The sequence below is a fragment of the Pseudophryne corroboree genome, chromosome 4 (assembly GCF_028390025.1).
Source record: "Pseudophryne corroboree isolate aPseCor3 chromosome 4, aPseCor3.hap2, whole genome shotgun sequence".
In the NCBI taxonomy this organism is placed as follows: Eukaryota; Metazoa; Chordata; class Amphibia; order Anura; family Myobatrachidae; genus Pseudophryne; species Pseudophryne corroboree.
This window is the reverse complement of record NC_086447.1, coordinates 128,555,385-128,576,539: the sequence shown is the minus strand read 5'-3', so window position 1 is coordinate 128,576,539 and position 21,155 is coordinate 128,555,385.

Below are 21,155 nucleotides of genomic sequence, written 5' to 3'. Positions count from 1 at the left end.
ATATGACGTACTATTTGCACAGATAGGTCAAACCTCCCCCACATCCCCACAGTAAGTGGCGGTAGACAGTAGTGATCTGCCTTGCCTACTGAACGGCGGCAGCAGAAGCCGACCACCGCAGGTACAGCGCCGCTGCTGAGAGCTGGGTACAGTGAGGTCGGCCAGCGGCAGCAGCGGAGGCTGACCGCGGCTGTAACAGGACCGGAGCATCTTGAGGCTGGCCGCAGCGCTCAGGCTGGAATGAATGGAAAGCAGCTCTTCTCAGGCGACGTGCGAGATGTGGGAGGAGCTGGTGCCGCTACACTGTAGCGGCACTGCTTGTAACTTCATTACCGGCCAGGCACTGACTCCATATCTCTGTGGACTCTGAAGCACAGCAAGGTGAGACGTGCCGGGGGCGGGCGCAGGTACTCAATAGCAGTGACCAGGGGGAGTGCAGGAGGGGGGAATGTCGGTGCTGTGTCTTTCTGTCTATGGAAGGAAGGAGGGTTGCTGGGGGAAGGGGGGGGAATGATGTGCCCATGTTGTCTGTCCTATGGAGGGGGAGGGTCCTGTGTCTGTCTGCGGGGAGGGGAGGAATGTCGGTGCTGTGTCTGTCTATTTATGGGGAGGGGAGGAATGTCGGTGCTGTGTCTGTCTATTTATGGGGAGGGGAGGAATGTCGGTGCTGTGTCTGTCTATTTATGGGGAGGGAAGGAATGTCGTTGCTGTGTCTGTCTGTCTACGGGGAGGTGAGGAATGTTGGTGCTGTGTCTGTCTACGGGGAGAAATGTCGGTGCTGTGTCTGTCTGTCTATGGGGAGGAGTGGAATGTCGGTACTGTGTCTGTCTTTTTATGGGGAGGGGAGGAATGTCGGTGCCGTGTCTTTCTGTCTATGGAGGGAAGGAGGGTTGCTGGGGAGGAAATTATGTGCCCATGTTGTCTGTCCTATGGAGGGGGAGGGTGCTGTATCTGTCTACGGGGAGGGGAGGAATGTTGGTGCTGTGTCTGTCTGTCTATGGAGAGGGGAGGAATGTCGGTGCTGTGTCTGTCTGTCGTGAAGAGGGGAGGAATGTTGGTGCTGTGACTGTCATGAAGAGGGGAGGAATGTCGGTACTGTGTCTATTTATGTGGAGGGGAGGAATGTCGGTGCTGTGTCAGTCTATGGGGAGGAATGTCGGTGCTGTGTGTGTCTGTCTACGGGGAGGTGAGGAATGTTGGTGCTGTGTCAGTCTATGGGGAGGAATGTCGGTGCTGCGTCTGTCTGATTGTCTACGGCGAGGTGAGGAATGTCGGTGCTGGGTCAGTCTATGGGGAGGAATGTCGGTGCTGTATCTGTCTGTCTATGGGGAGGGGAGGAATGTCGGTGCTGTGTCAGTCTATGGGGAGCAATGTCGGTGCTGTGTCTGTCTGTCTATGGGGAGGGGAGGAATGTCGGTGCTGTGTCTGTCTATGGAGAGCGGAGGAATGTCGGTACTGTGTCTGTCTGTTTATGGGGAGGGGAGGAATGTCGGTGCTGTGTCTTTCTTGTCACGATCCGGGTATCTGGACACCATTTCTTACCTATCAGATGCCTCCTAAGGCTGGCTCAGCGCTCCAGGACCGGATCCCATCTGTTATCCTGATGTGCACATTCCCGCATCCTCTCCTGTCTCTCTGGACGCAGTCACAGTAACGCCTTATACATCTGGCATGGCGTCTCCCGCGGCCTCCGCCGCCGTCCCTGAGCTTCTGCATTCAGAGTGGCGATTACGTCAGCCGCGGCCTCCGCTGTGTCCGCGTGGTCGGATGTGCATCTGTCAGCCTGGCGTCTCCTGTCTCCGGTGGCCGGCGCCGCCATTACTGTTTTCCAGACCACATGGATTACAATCCAAACTTCCCTCCAAGTGTCTGCATGGGCGCAGCCATCTTGGATTCTGTCAGCTGATCATTCCTACCAATCCGTTGTCAGTATTATTAATTTGCATAATTGCCTAGCCAATGCCTTCCTTGCTGCAGGTATAAATAGGTTGTGCCTGAGCAAGGAAGGCGTCAGTGCTTTGGTTGTCAAACCTAGTTCCAGTTTGTCTCTCTTCTGTGAATGTCTTCCAGGTTCCAGCTCCTGTCTCCAGACTTCTGCTATAGAGACCCGCACCAGCATTCCATCTGCGGTGTAGCCTGACTCTCCGATCCATTCTGGACTCACCTGTTTCCAGCTACAACATCACCTGCTTCCAGCTTAGCTTCCAGCAGTGTACAGCTTCTCTTAAAGGGCCGGTGTCCTTTCTGCAGTTTACCACTCTCCACCGGTATTATTATTTCTCCGCTCTCAAATTCTACATTTCATCTACATTGCATCGCTCTCAAGCTTTATTTATTATTTAACTGGTTCCAGCCAGTATCCACTCCGTGCCAACACCTGTCTGGTTCTAACCAGTACCCACAGCAGCATTTTATCTACAGCAGTCCAGCTTTCCCTGGAACACCAGCTGGTACGACCCTGGGCTTTCCTCATTGCTACAGTTGAGCCTGGTAAGGACTTTCCAACTTGCAGATAATAAGAACTGTCTCATACCACCAGAGCTCTGTGGCCCCTGCCACCCTGTAGTACCCAGGAACTGTATTATTATTTCTCTGCTGATTTTTATGTTACTTTTTACTGCTTCTGTGATGCATGGAGTTTGTCATAAATAAATATCATTGACTTTTACTCAAGTTGTCGTGGTCACGCCTTCGGGCGGTTTCTCTTCATGTTACTTACATGTCCAGGGGTCTGATACAACCTCCCAGGTTCCGGTACATCTCAGCCCCTACAACTGAGGCTGCCTTCCGTCAGCTCAGGCCCTCAGTTGTGACATTTCTGTCATGAAGAGGGGAGGAATGTCAGTGCTGTGTCTGTCTGTCTGTCATGAAGAGGGGAGGAATGTCAGTGCTGTGTCTGTCTATTTATGGGGAGGGGAGGAATGTCAGTGCTGTGTCTGTCTATGGAGAGGAATGTCGGTGCTGTGTCTGTGTCTATGGGGAGGGGAGGAATGTCGGTGCTGTGTCTTTCTGTTTATGGAGGGAAGGAGGGTTGCTGGGGAGGAAATTATGTGCCCATGTTGTCTGTCCTATGGAGGGGGAGGGTATTCGGAGCCAGTTAACCTACCAGTATATTTTTGGATTGTGGGGGAAAACCGGAGTACCCAGAAAAATCCCACACAAGTACAGGGAGAATATACAAACTCCACACAGTTCCCATGTTGGGATTCGATCCCATGACCTCATTACACCATCCATACTGCTGTACAGTCGACAAAGGGTTGACATTGGATATTGCTAATGTGTCTTAGCACAATGGTTAAAAATACGTAAATCACGACAGCGCTGAACCTAATAAATTGCAGCTAAATAATTCACTTTAATCACTACATGGTTTCACAGTAGGCAACTAAATTATAACATAATTCCTTTTAGCGTATACCTTATACAACTCCCATAAAGTAATACATTTTTACATTGGTCTGTAACCAATTATTTGGAAACCCCCCCTTCAAAATCCTGCGTATGCCACTGGAGATACCACTGAACGCTGGTTTCTGACATAGTATATTATAAAGACACTCACAACGCAGTTCTGGTCACCAGATAAAAGTGGGCATTAGTCAAAAAGAGGAGGCACTGCAGGTACTCTGGAACTATTTGACAAATTAAGGGACTGTAGTAAGTGTCATTACTAAAGTCTATTTGTCATTCAAGCTAGATATCATCTATGAATACTGGGCCTAATTCATGTTTGAACACAATGGTCGATGCTGACGCAAGTGAGCGATTATCTGCAGACTGTGCATGCGCAGTGATCACACTGTACATGTGCACAAGGTGCCTTTGCAATCTCACTCGCACTGTGACTTTTATCGTAGACTAAATTGACAGGAGGGACTGATTGAGGGAGGTAATGGGGAGTGGCTGCAAAAACATAGGCATGCCATAGCCATTTTTGGGGCGTGTATATGCCTTCAGTTGAGCTCATGTACATAGGCAAAGAGAAACATCGCTCCTGCGTCGCTAATGCCCCAGCCAGTCTGCGTAGCCATAGGGCTAATCTAGCAGTCAATGATCATTACTAAGGTTTGTTAGCAAACCCAAAAAGTTCAGTACGTAATCGGTCAAAACCACGCTGCACTGCAGGTGGGGCAGATGTAACATGTGCAGAAAGAGTTACATTTGGGTGGGGTGTGTTCAAATCTTAATTGCAGTGTAGAAATTAAACAGCCAGTATTTACCCTGCACAGAAACAATATAACCCACCCAAATCTAACTCTTTCTGCACATGTTATATCTGCTCCACCTGCAGTGCACATGGTTTTGCCCAGTTGCTTATTTTTTTTGGTTTGCTAACAAACCTGAGTAACCCTCAATGGGGCTGATTCAGACCTGATTGTAGATGTGCTAAATTTAGCACATCTACGATCAGTCACACTGACATGTGAGGGGGACGCCCAGCACAGGGCTAGTCCGCCCGGGATGTCAGTCCCTGCCCCGTCGCACAAGTACAAAAGCATCGCACAGCATTTGTACTTGAAAAGTAGCTCCCTACCAGCGCAGCTCCTGCGCGCTGCCAGGGAGCTACTCATCGCTATAAGGGTCGCAGTGGCTGCGTGTGATGTCACGCAGCCGCCATGGCCCACCCCCCAACGGTCTGGGCATGCCTGCGTTGTATGGGCCGCACCCACTAAACGGTGGCCAAATGCCGCCGGCCTGCCCCCTCCCACCCAGCGACCGCCTCTGCCTGTCAGTCAGGCAGAGGCGATCTCAGACCTAAGACAGCCGTCGGCTGTCTGGCATGCCCGGGTGCACTGCGGCCCTGGCGCATGCGCAATTCAGACCTGATCGCTGCTGTGTGAAAACGCTGATCAGGTCTGAATTAGGCCCATTGTTCCTTTTTATTGCATACAGGCTGCTTATGTGTACGCAGCTGCGAGTTTCTGATGGTTCCAGTGGGTGACTATCATCCTTTCTGGCTGGCAACTTCACTTGCTAAGATTAGCAGTCCCAAAGGCGTTGGGTATGGTATGCCAGCGGCCAGGATCCCGGCGGTCAGCATACCAACGCCACCAGAATGCCTGCAGTGGGGGTGAGCGCAAGGAAGCACCTTGCAGGCTCGGTGGCTTGTTGCGCTTGCCACAAGTTCTGTTCCCACTCTATGGGTGTCATGGACACCCATGAATCGGAATAGCCCCTGTTAGCTGGGATTCCGGCTGTCTGCATTGTCAGTGGTTGGAATTACGGCGTTGGTATCCTGACCTCCAGGATCACGACTGCCGGCAATGTAACCGCATCCCGTTCTAAAGTCTTAACAATTGTAATTGTGTACAAACATAAATTAGGCCCAGTATTGTTACGTGAGGAAGAACAACAGAGGCCGGCGAGAAGCCAGTGCGATGGCCGAAACTGCTAACCATTTGAGAAAATAATTTAAGTAAGATATTCTTTGAAGTATTTGTATTAAGTCATTATGGGAGCAGAATAAGTTTCTATCTGAAACATTACATATGCAAGATCATATTGTGGTAAAGGTTGTCAGGATTGTGTCTCTTGGATATCAATTTCAAGACAGTCATGTTTAATTACTAGGCTTGAAAAGTCATCTTGAAATATCACAGGAGAATTGTTCTTTCAACGTGTTCATCTATAAAGAAATCTGGCTCATATTAATGCTCCAGCCTAATGGGAAATAACAAGGCCACTAGTTATTGTAGATTCATTATTTCTCTAATAATGCGGTGACTTTCTGACTGCTGGGGGAGGACAAAGGGAACAGGGAGAAAATGATTTGTACTTATCAGACCAGACAGACAGGCATTTGTGTACATCTGCTGCTTCATTCTTCCACTGTAATTTAGGGATGCCCATCGACCATCGATAGTTGTCAAACATTGATGGCTAACTACCGATGGTCAATGGTTTTGCCATTGATGTCAGAAAGTCAATGGTTCTCTTGACATCGATGGCTGAGTGGAACCAAATAGTTTTTTGTTCCCCCTCTGAGCACGGAGCTTAGGGGGGGTCAGAGGTGGCCATCGAGTGGTGCAAACCATTGATAGATTGCCATAGATGGTTAATGTGCCACCAATGGATATCGTCAGTGGCACATCAACAGCAACCATTGATGGACAGCCCACAGATGGCCATCTCTACTGTAGTTCTCCAACATAAACCAGTAGAACTACCTTTAATGCACCTATAGATACCAGTAGCTAATAGCCAGGGCGGGATTAAGGTTTGTTGCTCCAGGGCAACTCACTTGCGGACCCCTTAGTCTATATTGTCAAAATGATATGCTGGCAATGTTATTAAGAAGTATAATGTACAGTATAAATACTCCCAGCATTGCAAATGCGTTGAACACACTGTAGTGCCCCAATTCACATTAAGGGGTAAATTTACTATGATGGGAGTTCTACAGTATTTAAGATGGGATGCTGACCATAGCAACCAATCATATTCTACTTCTCATTTATCTAGCACCTTCTATAAGATAATACCTGGAATCTGATTGGTTGCTATGGGCAACATTCCATCTTAAATAGAACTCCCATTTAAGTAATATTACCCCTAAAGGGGAGATGTATTAAGCATACTGCACTTGCCTACTCTCCCAGAACTGCCGGTAGGCCCCATGAAAATTGTGTGGTGCTCCTGGCCAACTGAAAGAGTGGGCAAGTCTCCCGCAGCTGGATGAATTGCATAGTGGGGGCATGGCTACAATGACATAATCATGCAGCCACACACCCCAAGCTGCACTCTTTTGCTGCATCACACCCCCACACTCACCCATATGTTAAGTTACGCCCTCAAATGGTTGACATGAGTAAGGTAGACAGTAGATAAGATCGACAGAGTCAAAAGGTTGACACATTATAAGGTCAACATGACGAAAGGTCAACACAAAAAAAGTCGACACAACATTTTTACGTTTTTTTTTTCCAGCACAGGAAACACTAATTAGTGTACCACATCCCCACGCATGGCTTGCTTAGCTCGCCATGCTTTGGGCCAGGTCACTATTCCCAATCACAATAACCCCCACCCTGGTGGTATAGCTACATGTGGGAGTCCCTTGTGCGTGCGGGCCTCTTGACGACCTCCTCTGCCGTCCATTTAAATCCAGTACTGCTAGTGGCTCTGCTCTTCCTTGAGATATTTAAGGGCCTATGCATCATTGGGGGGGGGGGGGGGGGGGGGGAGAATCTGAAACACTTACACTTAAAAGGTACTTACCTGTCTATTAAATTATTAAATTATAAAAAATCATCTACGTGGGATTGCTGCTTTAAGAATTCTTCTATGAAACTAGTGAGAACTCTGCTGAAAGCAATGCCAGAATTTTCCTCAGTTATCGCAAAAGTAATTCTGTAGATGAAAGTGATTATCTAACACTCAACCCCCCCAATGAACTTAGTGCATTAGTAGATAATAAATACATATATTAGTTGTGCCTGCATTATAGTTAAAAGCTTTTTTGCTTATTTTCTGTGTACAAAAAAGCTGTCATTAATCCTGTTTCATTGGATTAAATTTGCTTTAACTATGTTTATTAGTTATTTTAATAGCTAACATACAGTATTAAGAGGTTATGTTTCAAAAAACGTGAAAGCATAATAAACCTTGCAGATTGCAGCTAGAGGATCCCTGGATTTACCCACTTGCATTGCATTAAATGCCAGTGACACCAGGGACGTGCAGTGAGCTAAATGGCTCAGGAGGCACTGGCTATCCCCAGAGCCAGATTTACATGCAATATATGAGCCAAAGGGTACATCTGGGCATTATACACAGGTGCAGCATTATAAACTCTTGGAAATCTGGTGAGTTTTGATTAGAGATGTGTGGAAAGGATACACAGGGGAGGCACTGCCTCACCTGCCATAGACTTTTTACTCCAGAGTTTGGGCTATAAAAATTATTAGAATAATGCAAAGAAGATATTTCAAACAAATTATCATTATTTTTCATATATTTTATTCAAAACTCTGGTTTAAACGTAAGTATGACAGGAAAGGCTCTGCCTCACCTGCCTCACCCCACCGCACGTCACTGAGTGACACTGCATGTCAGCACTGGTGTAGCAAGGTGCATGGTGCTCATAAACCTACCTAGATGCCACCTCCATCACTGCTGGTACAAAAGTGCATGTACTGTCACTGCGTAAAAAGGCACAACCAATAGGGGCACACTCAATGTGTAAGATGCATGCCTAGAGGTTAAGAAGGACTAGACCTCCCTACAGCCACAGTAATTTCCAACCTTGTGTATGTACAGGTGGAGCCTTGCTTATCTATGCTGTCTATGGCGTTAGTCTCGATCATGGAGTCGCAGCGTGCCTGGGCGCAAGTCGGCGCGTCTAGTCGTAGGGAGGCACACAGAGCTTAGCATGGCATATGGCGTTACTGGTGAGTGTAATACCAGCGATCATCCACAAGATGTCGCTTTTTAAAATCACCATTGCGCATGTGTGAGGTGTCCAATAGAATACTATAGCGTAAAAATCACCATTGTGCTTGGATGATGTCTACATTGAAATACACTATAGCGCAAGAACTACTTTACTGTACAGTACTGTATGTTAAATAGACATTTTTCTCATAAAATGTTACTGCATAGGTTATCCATGTACTCTATATGGGCACTGCTGTACGTGCGTCCCATTACGCTATTTAAAACACAGGGTATAAGTGAGCTCTGGGCAACGTACATAGCAGGCAAGACTCGATCACCGAGCGTGTGTGTGTGTATGTATATATATATATATATATACACCATCTATTTCTTCAGCCCTTACCCCTACCCCCCCCCCATTATCCTACTTCATTGCCCTCACATTCATTATTCCACACCTCCTTTATTATCTCCCTTTCTATATACGCCCATCTCCTTGATAACTACCCCCCTGGTTATTTATCAGAGAGTAGCTGGTCCATTGCTGAATCTAACCACATGCTGAGGATAATGCAGTTCCTGGAAACTAATTCCTGGGAACAAAGTACTGCAGAGACTGAAACCTGCATCATCATCATGTGATCAGATGTGAGGTCGCCACTGCTGTTGTGCAAAATAACAGAGATTGGAGCAGGTAAATAGAGTAGAGCTAATGGGGGTAATTCAGAGTTGATCGCAGCAGCAAATTTGTTAGCAGTTGGGCAAAACCATGGGGGTAATTCCAAGTTGATCGCAGCAGGAAAATTTTTAGCAGTTGGGCAAAACCATGTGCACTGCAGGGGGGGGGCAGATATAACATGTGCAGAGAGAGATAGATTTGGGTGTGGTGAGTTCAATCTGCAATCTAAATTGCAGTGTAAAAATAAAGCAGCCAGTATTTACCCTGCACAGAAACAAAATAACCCACCCAAATCTAACTCTCTCTGCAAATGTTATATCTGCCAACCCTGCAGTGCACATGGTTTTGCCCAACTGCTAAAAAATTTCCTGCTGCGATCAACTTGGAATTACCCCCCATGTGCACTGCAGGGGGGGGGGGGGGCAGATATAACATGTGCAGAGAGAGTTAGATTTGGGTGGGTTATTTTGTTTGGATGTGGTATGGAAGGTAGATAGTAACTAGGTCGACAGTGTCTAAGTCGACCACTATTGGTCGACAGTAACTAGTAACATAGTATCTAAGGTTGAAAAAAGACAATTGTCCATCGAGTTCAACCTATTTGTGGTCTCCTATTCAGGATTATTTGGTCTAAAATTTTGACTGATGCTGATGTCAGCCATTGCGTTTTATCCCTCTTTTTATAGTAACTATGGTGCGTGACTATTCACCATAACCCTGGATATCCTTATCCATTAGGAATTTATCTAACCCATCTATGTGTCTGCAGGTGAGGGGACAATGGGGGGCACCTCACCATACCAGTTTACTCACAACACTAGGGTGAAGGCTGTGACCTGGCTATTACTGTATGTATGTTCTCCCTGTGTTTGCATGGATGTAGTGCAGGGACATAACAGTTAAATTGTGTAGGGGGTGAGACAGGCACTTGGCACTGAGAGCCTCCACCATTTGTGCCTCCCCAGTCTCTGACCTCACCACACATCACTGCCTCTCACATGTGTAATGTTCTCTATTTCATACTAATTTCCCAGCAAGCCAAAGCAGGTAGACCACTGCTTCCCCTCACAGCCATTGGACTGCGTCTCATGTCAGTCATACTGTCCTAGCATCAGTTGTAAGATGGTGAGGTTGGCAGAAACATGGTCAAACACTGAGGTATGTAGTGTGATCAGATTTCTGCTTCTAAAGGGCACATCAGCTGCTGGAATTCATTGGCAACTTGTCTAGGTGTACGGTGATAGCTAAAGATGCGCGCTGGCCCATTTTTTTGGCTTTGGTTCTGCTGTAATTCATATGAGGGTTTTGGTTTTGATTTTGCCACAGCTGCCTCACTGGTTTTTGGTTCTGGATTTTGAAAAATATATATATTTTTTTAAATAAAAATAGCTAAAATCATGTTATTTTTGCAATCAAAACCGAATCCAAAACCCGAAATTCAGATTTAAAATCTGAATTCCGAAACATGGGAAGTTCAGAACTGAGACTTGGTTTGGTTCGGATCTTCTCCAGAGATCCGGACCAGGTTTTGGTTCGGTTCGGATCCACAAAATTCGGGTGGGTTTGGATCTCTGGAAAACTGAACCGCACATCTCTGGTGATAATGTCATGTCACGAAAATAGGTTTGGGTTTGGTGCACTGCCTGTGGTGGCAGGGCCGTCTTTTTGTATGGGCTCAATGGGCATTTTCCCAAAGGCCCCAGGATTATAAGAGACTGATAGCTGAGGGTCCCCTCTTTCCAGGGGTACCATATTTTTTAAAATCAGCCCCGGGGAACCGGAGATATCCGACTTCAAAGCAGTGGTCCCCATCCAAGCCTGTTAATTGCTCTTCCCAGCCAGATATATTGGGTTCTGTCTGACGTAGAGTTTTTCTGAGGGTATACTCCAAAAGCTGTGACTTTCCCCTTTCGGTGGACAATGGCAGCTTGTCTCTAGTATGCCCAGAACCAGAGATAACAGCGTTCAAGCAGCTGGTCCCTGCTCCAGCTCCACACGCCTAATATGCAGTTTTATATTTTTGATGGTGGATTGCTCTGGCTCCTGAACTCTGATCCCCAAGACCCCAGTACCTCCAGAAAGGTGGGACTCTCTAGTTTTTTTTTATCCCATTCAAAGCTAAGAAACTTATTTTCAGGAACTTGAGATATCAGCAGTCAAGCATGCTGCCCTCCAACCAGAAAATGATAAATAATAAGCCCACTCCACTATCCACCCCTCCCCTATGTATTATTAAACACCCCCTACCACCCTGGAAGTCATGTACCATGGCCCTACATTCAGCCCAATGCCCCCTTCTATAGTTAAGTGTTCTTCGTCCCGCCCCATATGTGCAGTAAAGGAGTAATTAACAGAAATTACTGCTCCAGGTCTTACATGCTGAGCGGAAGATAGAACACCCGCTACCACCCGCGGGACATCAAAGCTGCCACTGATAGCACCCCTACCGCTGGAGGATGGGTAGGGGGCCCAGTTCATTGCTGTGCCCAGGAGCCTACACTGCTGTTAAGTCAGCACTGTGTGGCGGACGTGCTTGGCCGACCAGATTGCTGCTCATCTTAAACGTATGTCCTGCCATTACAGTATGTAATCTTTTGACGCATACATTTGATCACCCTTCTGCGGAAACATTGGTCATCTGCAAATTATACGCTTTAGGGGCCAGTGTAACTGAATCATAGGACACAGCCTCTGGCTTCTGAGATGCTTCCTGATGTGATTCATACTGCGGCATTAGGGCACTGTGAGGGATATCACACCCTTTAGATCTGTACATGCATAGTGCAGCTTAAAAACATCAGAGATGTACATAAGTAACAAGTGTACGAACATCTCTGAATTAGGCACATATCTCCAAGGACTACTATAGCACCACCAAGGGTCAAGTTATGGTTTACAGGCCCAAAGTATAGCAATGTGACATCTGTAAGTAAGATTATACAATGTAAGTGAAATATAGAATATTATAATAGGATGTGGGTCTGTTTACGGGCCTGAAAACTCACCCATTAGGGTGAACGTCTTCCCAAATTTCCATCTTAAAACTAGGGGGGAAGGGGTAATCTACGATCAAATTCTTTAACATGTGGGGGGACGCCCAGCACAGGGTAAGTCCACCTCACATGCCGGGTCCAGCAACTCCCCCCCCTACCTTCCGAAGACATGTGATAGCATTGCACAGCGGCGGTACTTTTGCATGTTTCGAGTAGCCATCTGCGTATGCAGCCGCCGTGACCCGATCCAGCAACTTAAATTTGGTGTCGACACCCCGTTCCAGTCCCCTCCAGGTCTTAAACTGCGTTCTGCAGAGAATGCAGTTTAGGACCTTGCACATGCGCGTACCGGCGTGTGCGCAGATGTGCAAAAATCACTTCATAGCGATTTTCGCACATCAGCGACGGGGTCTGAATTAGGCCCTATGCTGTGAAATGGTTTCTCCACAGCTTCTATAAAGCTATTACTAACCATGATGCGACAACACGCTGCGACAACATGATTTTCAGACTCACATAATCAATGTTAAACTTTGTAGAATACATATTCTTTGCAGAAGACCTGAGCCATATGTTAATATGCCTTAAATTAGGATCCATATAGCAAAAAATAAAATACTCTAGACAATGACAGTAAACAGATGCTTAGCCACACTTGTCAGCACTGATCCTCCTTAGCTAGGCAGCCTGTAACCCCGAAGGCAGCTTGTACAGGCAGCTCCCAGCTACAGCAGTGATACTAATTGGGAACAAACATAACAGCAGACACATCTATTTCTAAATCACTATTCTGATGCCAGAAGGAGCGAGAGATGAAGTGTACACAGTATCTGAATCCACCAGCTCTGTCACTTACTACTTAACAGGAGGAATTCAAACAAAAGTTTGAGTCAGTTACATTATAGTTTTGTTTTTTTACCACTCTAAAAAAGAGACCATGGGGGAGATGTACTAAGCAGTGATAAAAGTGGAGAAGTTGTCCAATTGGTTGCATAATCCAAACTTGCATCAACCCCAGGGTAGGTGCAGATTTTCCATCTGAGTATGGACTCCAGTGTCGTCAATTGAGTTGCTGTGTATGCAACCACTTCAGCGACGCACCTGCAACACTCTTATAATGCACCAATAAGACAGATTATCTTGGTGCTTAAGAATAGCTTTGTCAAAGTCAGAAAAATATCATGCTACACGTTGCCATATATTCCCCATGCGCTTGCCCGCTGCACATGCACATTCTCTCCCGTGCGTGCGCATACTCAGTTGCGTGACGGCGCCTCCTCGGCCATGCGCTCGAGCGCATGGTATGTGCATTTACGGTAGAGTTTGTGTGCGTCTAGCGGGCGACTCAATCGTTACATAATAAATCCAAATAGTGCGTTTTATAGATAATGTTCCCCTTAATAATAACTGTAAGTTTGTTTAATGTAGTTGGTCCCTGGACAAAGGAATTCCTCTTTTCATGGTACGAAGGGCCAGACAGGGTTTGAGCAGTTGTGCTTGGTACCTAACCGAAGAGTATTTTAATAGCAACAATCCGGTGCTGGTTAGGTAAAGATTAATCGCTCTGGCGTATAGTTATGGCCATTAGTAGTTTCTGGACATTTATTTATTGTCCATGTGTTGGAAATCCTGAGTTTCCCTCCCACCTGAGCAGTTTGATATAGTCACAGCCCACCTGTTCAAACTAACCTATGACCTTTTGTTATGATGCGAGAGGACATTCCTGTGTCCAATGAACAATGAGATTATAGGTCCCTTTGTAGTGTACTGTATGTAGTGTATATAAGAACAAGCCAGCCTGAAGCAGCTCAGTCTCTCACTCCACAAACGGTTTTCATATTGACTAACTTGGAGCTGGTACCAGGACTAGCGCAGCGATCATTCCCAGTGTGTGTAAGTAATTCTCTGTATCCAACTTGTTCTCTGTTTATATTGGCCATACTCTCTCTCTCTCTCTCTCTCTCTCTGTTATAGTATAGGATTGTGACGCTATTGTATATTTCTGTCTAGATATTCTGTTAGAATTATATGTTAGCTTGTAGTGTATGACTTGTGAACTGTGTACCCCTTTTGATATATCTAAAAGCTCGTTAGTAAAGGTGTTGGAACCTCAGCAGGGTGTCTGTGTCTCTCTAGCTAGTACAAAGGGTTTCTGAGTATCTCAATTGCTCAAACAGCTTGCATACTCACAAAGGTTCAGTGTTAAATGCATTATAGTACCACGATATTAAGGTTTACAGTGTAAGCATATCTGTGTTTAAAGTTTATAAAGGTTACTGTCTGTGTGTATGCTCGCTGTGGGTATTCCGTACACCCAGCACAGCGTGTGTACTTAATTTGCGTACCATGTGCGAGGTCTTCATACACAAATAGCGTACGGAGTGCGTAGCATGTGCACGTGGTTTAGCAGCCATTACGGCTACACGGTATTAGTATATAGATAATGTTAAAAGGTAGAAATCAGACTCTATCAATTGGGGGCTCAAAGTCCGGTCCATCTCATATCCTCAGTCAGGCGAAAATGCACAGACTATATCGATCAGCAAAGGGAGGAAAGAAAGGTAGTATCTTGTAGTGCTGATCAGATGAGAGTCTGCGTCTGATTCTTTTGGTCTGTAGGGATGCTGGTGGAATCCGAAGAAGGTAGGAACATAAAGCTATTGTCTTTGTAAATCTGTTTTTTTTTATTTCTATTTGGTGCCAACTGCACACGCAGATTGGATGGCTTGTCTGTTTAAATAGGTTTAAAAGTATTTTTAATCGCTCTGCATAGCGTGATAGTTTTTACCCAGGCTTAAAAATAACTAAAAGGGGCTGGCATGATGATTTTCTTTGTGACAAAAAGATCCGCATGGTCTGTCCCCCATTTTGTGTAACCCTCATGGAGGTGGAAGGGGGAGGAGCAGCGGCCATTTTGGGAAGGTCAAAAAAAAAATTTCTTAAGCGGCTGATTTTCAGTTGACTCAGGAAATAATCAGCCATCCATTGTCAAAGAAATCATCATTTAAAGAGTTTTTAATGCATTTATCTAATCCATATCATAGTCAATCATAAGTGGTTCAGATAGAGTTTAATAAAAGTTAATAATAAATTAAATATTTGATTTAAGAAATGCACAAATAAAACAAAGTAGTTTTTTTTTTTTGTCACTGTCTCCTTTACAGAGTTAGTTAAAAAGCACATTCATATGCAAATTAGAAGCACTGAATAAGGTCTCACATAAGTAATAGTGATTAGTACATATATGTAATATCTATATGCGTGTGCTTACATCAATATATATTATTAGATTAATTTAGAATTGCATGTTCATTTGTGTAATTTTCACATCTCACTTTCCTGTTTGCCATTTCATAATTGATAACGTGCTAAGAAAGATTTGTTGCTATTGATAGTTAAAAAGTAAAAATAATACGTAAGGAAGTAATTTGTAAAACACGCACACGGCTTGCCTAAGATACAAGGAAGTTCTGTGTGGTGTTCAGTAGATGATTACAGTTAAAGGTCATTTACATTGATAAACGTGTTAGTTGTGTTACTGTGGACATACCTGGCTTACGTACACGTGTCTCTAACAAGGGGCAGAACGAGTGTACGCGACGCAAGGGCCGACGCACGGAGCGTATATTACGCAACGGAGCGTCTGGGTACGCCCACATAATACAAATCACACGATAGTATTGTTTTAAGTAGGCGAAAAGGAGGCAACGTGATAATAGCACAAATCAATCTCAGTGTCCAAAATTTTAAGCTAATAGATCCTTCTCTAATTTGCGACTCATCTGGACTAGACTGTGTTACTGAATGAAAGGGATTTCTGCGCAGAAACAAAAGTAAAGTGTACATGAGGTGAAAGTGTGTGTATACATATATAAGTATTCTTTTTTTGATTGGAACGTAGAAGTCGAGTTCTCGTGAGGACATTCACATAAGTGACGGCGTGGTGGCTTGGGAGGCATCCCTTGTTAAACATATACAGGAGCATTAGAGTATAGCAGAGTAAAAGTCTACTGTAGACACAGACCAGGAGGTCACGGACCAGGAGGTCCAGAGAGACAGACCAGGAGGTCTAGGTACAGCAGACTAGGAAGTCCGCTATAGATAGAGAAAAGAGGCACAACCCAGGGGGTTGGTGCAGTACCCATATAGGCCATTAAGCTCTGGCTGAAGGAATTCGCAGCCACAATTTTCGATTCCACTGGTCGTTCCGCACATAAGATTAGTTGCTTATGTGCAGTACGATTGTACCGCACGTAATTGTGTGCATTAGTTAGTAACTTGACCCAGTACCATTTGCGTACGCTAGAGGGGTCATAAACGCTATTTGTACATTCTAACGTGATTTGTGTAATTTTTTTTATTTTAAGGGAGGTTCGCTGGTCACTCAGGAATTCTCTAACAACCGATACTTGCTGGGGACTGGTAGGTCCAACACGCCCCAGTAAATAAAGGTTCATAGGGGCCCTAGGTTGGGTACAGCAGCTCTGAGTCAGTGATTGCAGTATTGGCCAACGTGGGCGAGAGTTTGTGAAGGTACTCGGTAAAGTTTCACCGTCGGCCTACCCCGGACATCTTGGTTTTTGTAAGGGTTCGCTGAAGACCCTGATTTGAAGGTCAGAGGTAGTGAAAGCAACACCTGCAAGGATGGGGGCCAGTTGTTCAGGTAGGGGGCGATCAACCATGGTTCCGGCTGATGTAGTAAACCGGCCAACAGGGTCGGCAAGGTCTATAACATGTGATACAGACCAGGAGGTCCGAGATGGATCACACACAGAGGTTTATTCAATGAATGGGAAAGAATGACTGTGCATGACGGGGAAAAGTTCCCACGGGTGGGCAGTTTTAACCCAGAGGTGTTACAAAATCTAAGGAGAAGGATATGTCTCATTAAATCTGCAAAGAGACGGATCAAATATTATGATTGTTTACAGTTATGGCAACAGGAAGGTGAAAGACAAGGAGGATTAGCTTACACAGCTGACTCTCACTGTGGTAAGAAAAATATGGCAGCGAGAGAGAAGGTGGTTACAGAGAATGGCACACTGGTGTATGATAAAAATGCACTTAGCAACTGTATTATAGATGATAAGAGTAATTGTAACAAATGTAACAATGATAAAAGTAAAACTATTAAATGTACAACTGTTAACCTGTGCAAGTTGCACTCCATGTTAAACTTCCCTCAGGATCACCAGCAAGAAAGTGAGCCCAGCACGATGTCGGCACCTTTTCCAGCAGCCATCCTACAAGACATCCAGGTGGACGCGACCAAATCGGTAAAGACAATAATCAAACCACCTAACGGAGGGTCAGGTGAGGTCGTGTCCACAGGTACGTACGGTGTTATATATCACGCACAAACAAATGTACCTCATATTGTAGAACCAACACAAGATGATGTAATTGAATTTAGTCCAGTCAGGGTGATCACAGTCCCCAATGGGAAGACTGACGCTCAGGGAACCATTCCCGTCAGGGACAGTGCAATGCGCCGTCCCTGGTCCCAGATGGAATTGAGGTCAATTATGTCTGAATTTCCTGATCCTAGGAAAGATATAGTTGCATGTCAAAGGTTTATTAAAGAACTAGGAAACTCCACAGAACCCACCAACAAAGACTGGCGGACAGTGCTGAGGGCATGTTTGCCCTCCAGCGTTGACCCTGTGAAATTTATTGCTTGTTGTAAATTAGACACAGAAGTACCTCAAACGGAGGAACACAATCAGGAATGTATTAAGCAGATCAACCGACAGTTGGGAGTATATTTCCCTGCCGTTGTCAAGTGGAATGAAATTTTCTCCATAAGACAAAACGAAGGGGAAAGTATTTCATATTATTTAAATCGAGCACTGCAAGTAATGGCTAGAGACACTGGGATCACAGACATCAAAACAAATGCACAGCATAGAGAAGTAGCGGTTAAGGTATTAATGAATGGTTTAAAGGAAGTACTGAAAACAAGGGTACAGACCACCAACCCAAACTGGAGGAATATCTCGGTGACTGCATTAAGAAAGTCCGCTGTTGGGCATGAGCAAAACATCATCAAGCACAGGGAAGCACAGGGAGGTAAGAAGCCCCAAACCCCTGCAAGAAATTCAAATGTGGTAGTCTGTTACAATTGTCATAAAGAGGGACACTTTGCAAGAGATTGTAGATCAAGAAATATACAAAAGTCATATCAACCCCCTAGACAAGAACACGAGCAGAATTATGACACACGAAATTGTAATCAGGTATCATCATTTTTTCTAGTCAATTTGTGAGTGTAATTGGAGAGACACTCATTTTTGAATCTGCTGGACAGGGCTGCCTCATTTGTTTTTGCGCAGACGATTGATCACCTTAAGTGCTTTCTTTACACGGGATCATACAGGAAGAAGTTTGGGCCGCACCTGTAATATGTAGTCGGGAAAGGTGATCATTAGGACTGATAGTAAGCCTGAGGTTACAGTTAATGAAATTGGGAGGTCAGTTCCTTGTAGACACAGGAACGGCCGGGTAAAACGTTGTAATTTATCTGTAAATGTTTCTTTTTCCCCATCTCTGACGTTCATCGGCAGAACTCAAACATCACATAGCTACTTGGTCTTTGCAGAAGTCTACCTAACCCCAGTGTGACCTACCTACATCGGTGTGTCCTGGCCAGGCACAAAAAAGGTGGAGTGTGGAAATACTGGTGGGAGAGACTGCGCAAAGATACCAATGGATGTGTTGGTGTGACAGCCTGATGGTGAACGGAAGATCTGATAATGTTTTTTGTTTGTTGCTTAATGCAAAATGTGATGAATTGTTCTCTCTCTCATTTGTTTTTTTTTCTTCTCTCTCTCTCTCGTGTTCTCATGCTTTAAAGATGGTATGTCACACATCAGTTAAACAAATGGTAATGCAAGATTTTTGCTCCTTACAGAGAGATCGCTGATTTGGAAGGAATATTGTATCACCGGAGTGTTCGTTTGGAAGACTGAGAGACAGCACCTTTGAGATGACAGCAGAGCAAGAAAAACAACAAGACTAGAGGACATAAGACATCGTAACATTTTTCTTTCCCCTCAAAGTATTTTTGGTACCCCCATTACAAATTTCTCTTTCTCCTCCTGTAAGATGGACTCGCCCCAAGAGACTGCAGTCCGTGTTTTCCTGTTGACCATGATGTTGACCAGAGCAGTCTGTTTCGGTGAGAGTACCAGTGAGGTCGAGAAAGGATCCAGAATGGGTTTCTGATGACTGAGACGGAGGTGTAAATTTCCAATAGCAACACAATCACCAAGCAAAGGCGAGTACCAGAAAACGATCTAGCAGCCATGTTATTTGTAGACATTGTGAAGGATTGTTAGCTAAAGAGAACTGCATCTGTAGGCATTGTGACAGTATAGTTGAGGATGGGTGCATCAAGAAATGTCAGTCCAGTTTTAATATCCACATGGACCGGCATCCATTGAGTGACTATCACTCCTTAGTGGGTAAAGTGTTAAATCAGACAGACTGTTGGGTATGCTCTCAAGTACCTCAAGGCCATAGCAAATCAGGACTAGTACCATTCCCATTAACTGTAGGAGAGGTACTTGAGCTAAGTGGTGGGAGGCCGGTGGACAAGAGGTTTATTATCTCTAGTCCTCCTAGTTTGAAGCTCCACCAGTATCATGTGGATAGGTCTTTAGTATGCTTTAACATTTCCAATCCCCGAAAGCCGGGAAATTGGGAAGTGTCATGGAGTAATCAAACCATGACCTTTTCATACAGACCCGACAGAATGCCCATAGACACAGAACTTATACGCCAGATAGCCGACCATAGGAAATTTTTCCGGTATGGGTACACCTTAGGAAGTAGGACCATGCGAGTTGGAGAAGTATCACCAGGATACTGTGCACAGATCGTACAAACTGATACGTGTACTAAACAGATGGGAGAATTAGGGTTAGGAGATTTCACATGGAAAATTTGTAACATGATAATGTCATACTCCGTCCCATATGTTCTCCCCGATGATGCATATTTCATATGCGGGAGGAAGGCGTATAAGTGGCTTGCCCCAAACTCAGAGGGATTGTGTTATATTGAAAAAGTACTGCCTGAAGTAATGACTGTATCCCATAACAAAATGAAAGATATTCACCGCGGTGCACAAGCTCCTTATACTCACACTCATTACGAACACATCGTTAAACGGCACCTGACAGAAAGAACAGAGCATCCGGCCTCTGACCTGATCCATGAATCCACCGGGATTCAAGTCCTACTCGCGTTAGATGTCACTCGTACCGCCAGAGGAGTGTTAAATTATAGATATATATCTGCGCTTGCAAATTTATTAGACAATATCACCGAAATGTATGACGACACATTCAGGTATACTGGGAGAGAGTTACAAGCCTACAAAACAGAACTGGTTCAGCATAGGATGGTTCTCAATTACCTCACAGCTGTGACAGGCGGGTATTGTGTTACCCTAGCAACTCAGTATGGAATAAAGTGCTGCACGTACATTACAAACAGCACTGAGGACCCAGCCGAGGTCATAGACCAAAAGATGGATGACATTTTACAATTAAAGTGGGAGTTTCGAAGGAAACACAATCTCACACACGCTGCTGTGGGTAATGAGCTGACCAGTTGGGTGTCATGGTTGAACCCACAAAATTGGTTCTCGGGCTTAGGAGAATGGGCCCAAGGTATTATTATGGATGTAGGGAAATTTCTTTTGTGTATTCTGGGAGTCGTCATATTGGTTGGCCTGATATTTAGATGCGTTCGGGTTTTAGCGAAGCGTAAAAGTAATACCAGGGTGATGAGTCTAAGGAGCGAGGACACTGTACTAACAACGACTAATTTGATGTATGACCCAACGATAGAGACAATGTTGTGATGAAAATGTGATTCCACGGTCCGTTTCTTTCACCCGTTTCTCCTTTGTTTTCCTCCAAGGTACAAAGACATCCGCTTGGAAGAAGAATTTGACAACCTCTCTCATACAGACCACTGATGGACAATGCCATAGACCCCCAATATCCCTAGTGACTTTAACTTTTACGATAGCCCAATACTTTAAAGATTGTAAGTCTATGGACATTGAGAAAGCTTTTTGCTCACCATTTATAGCA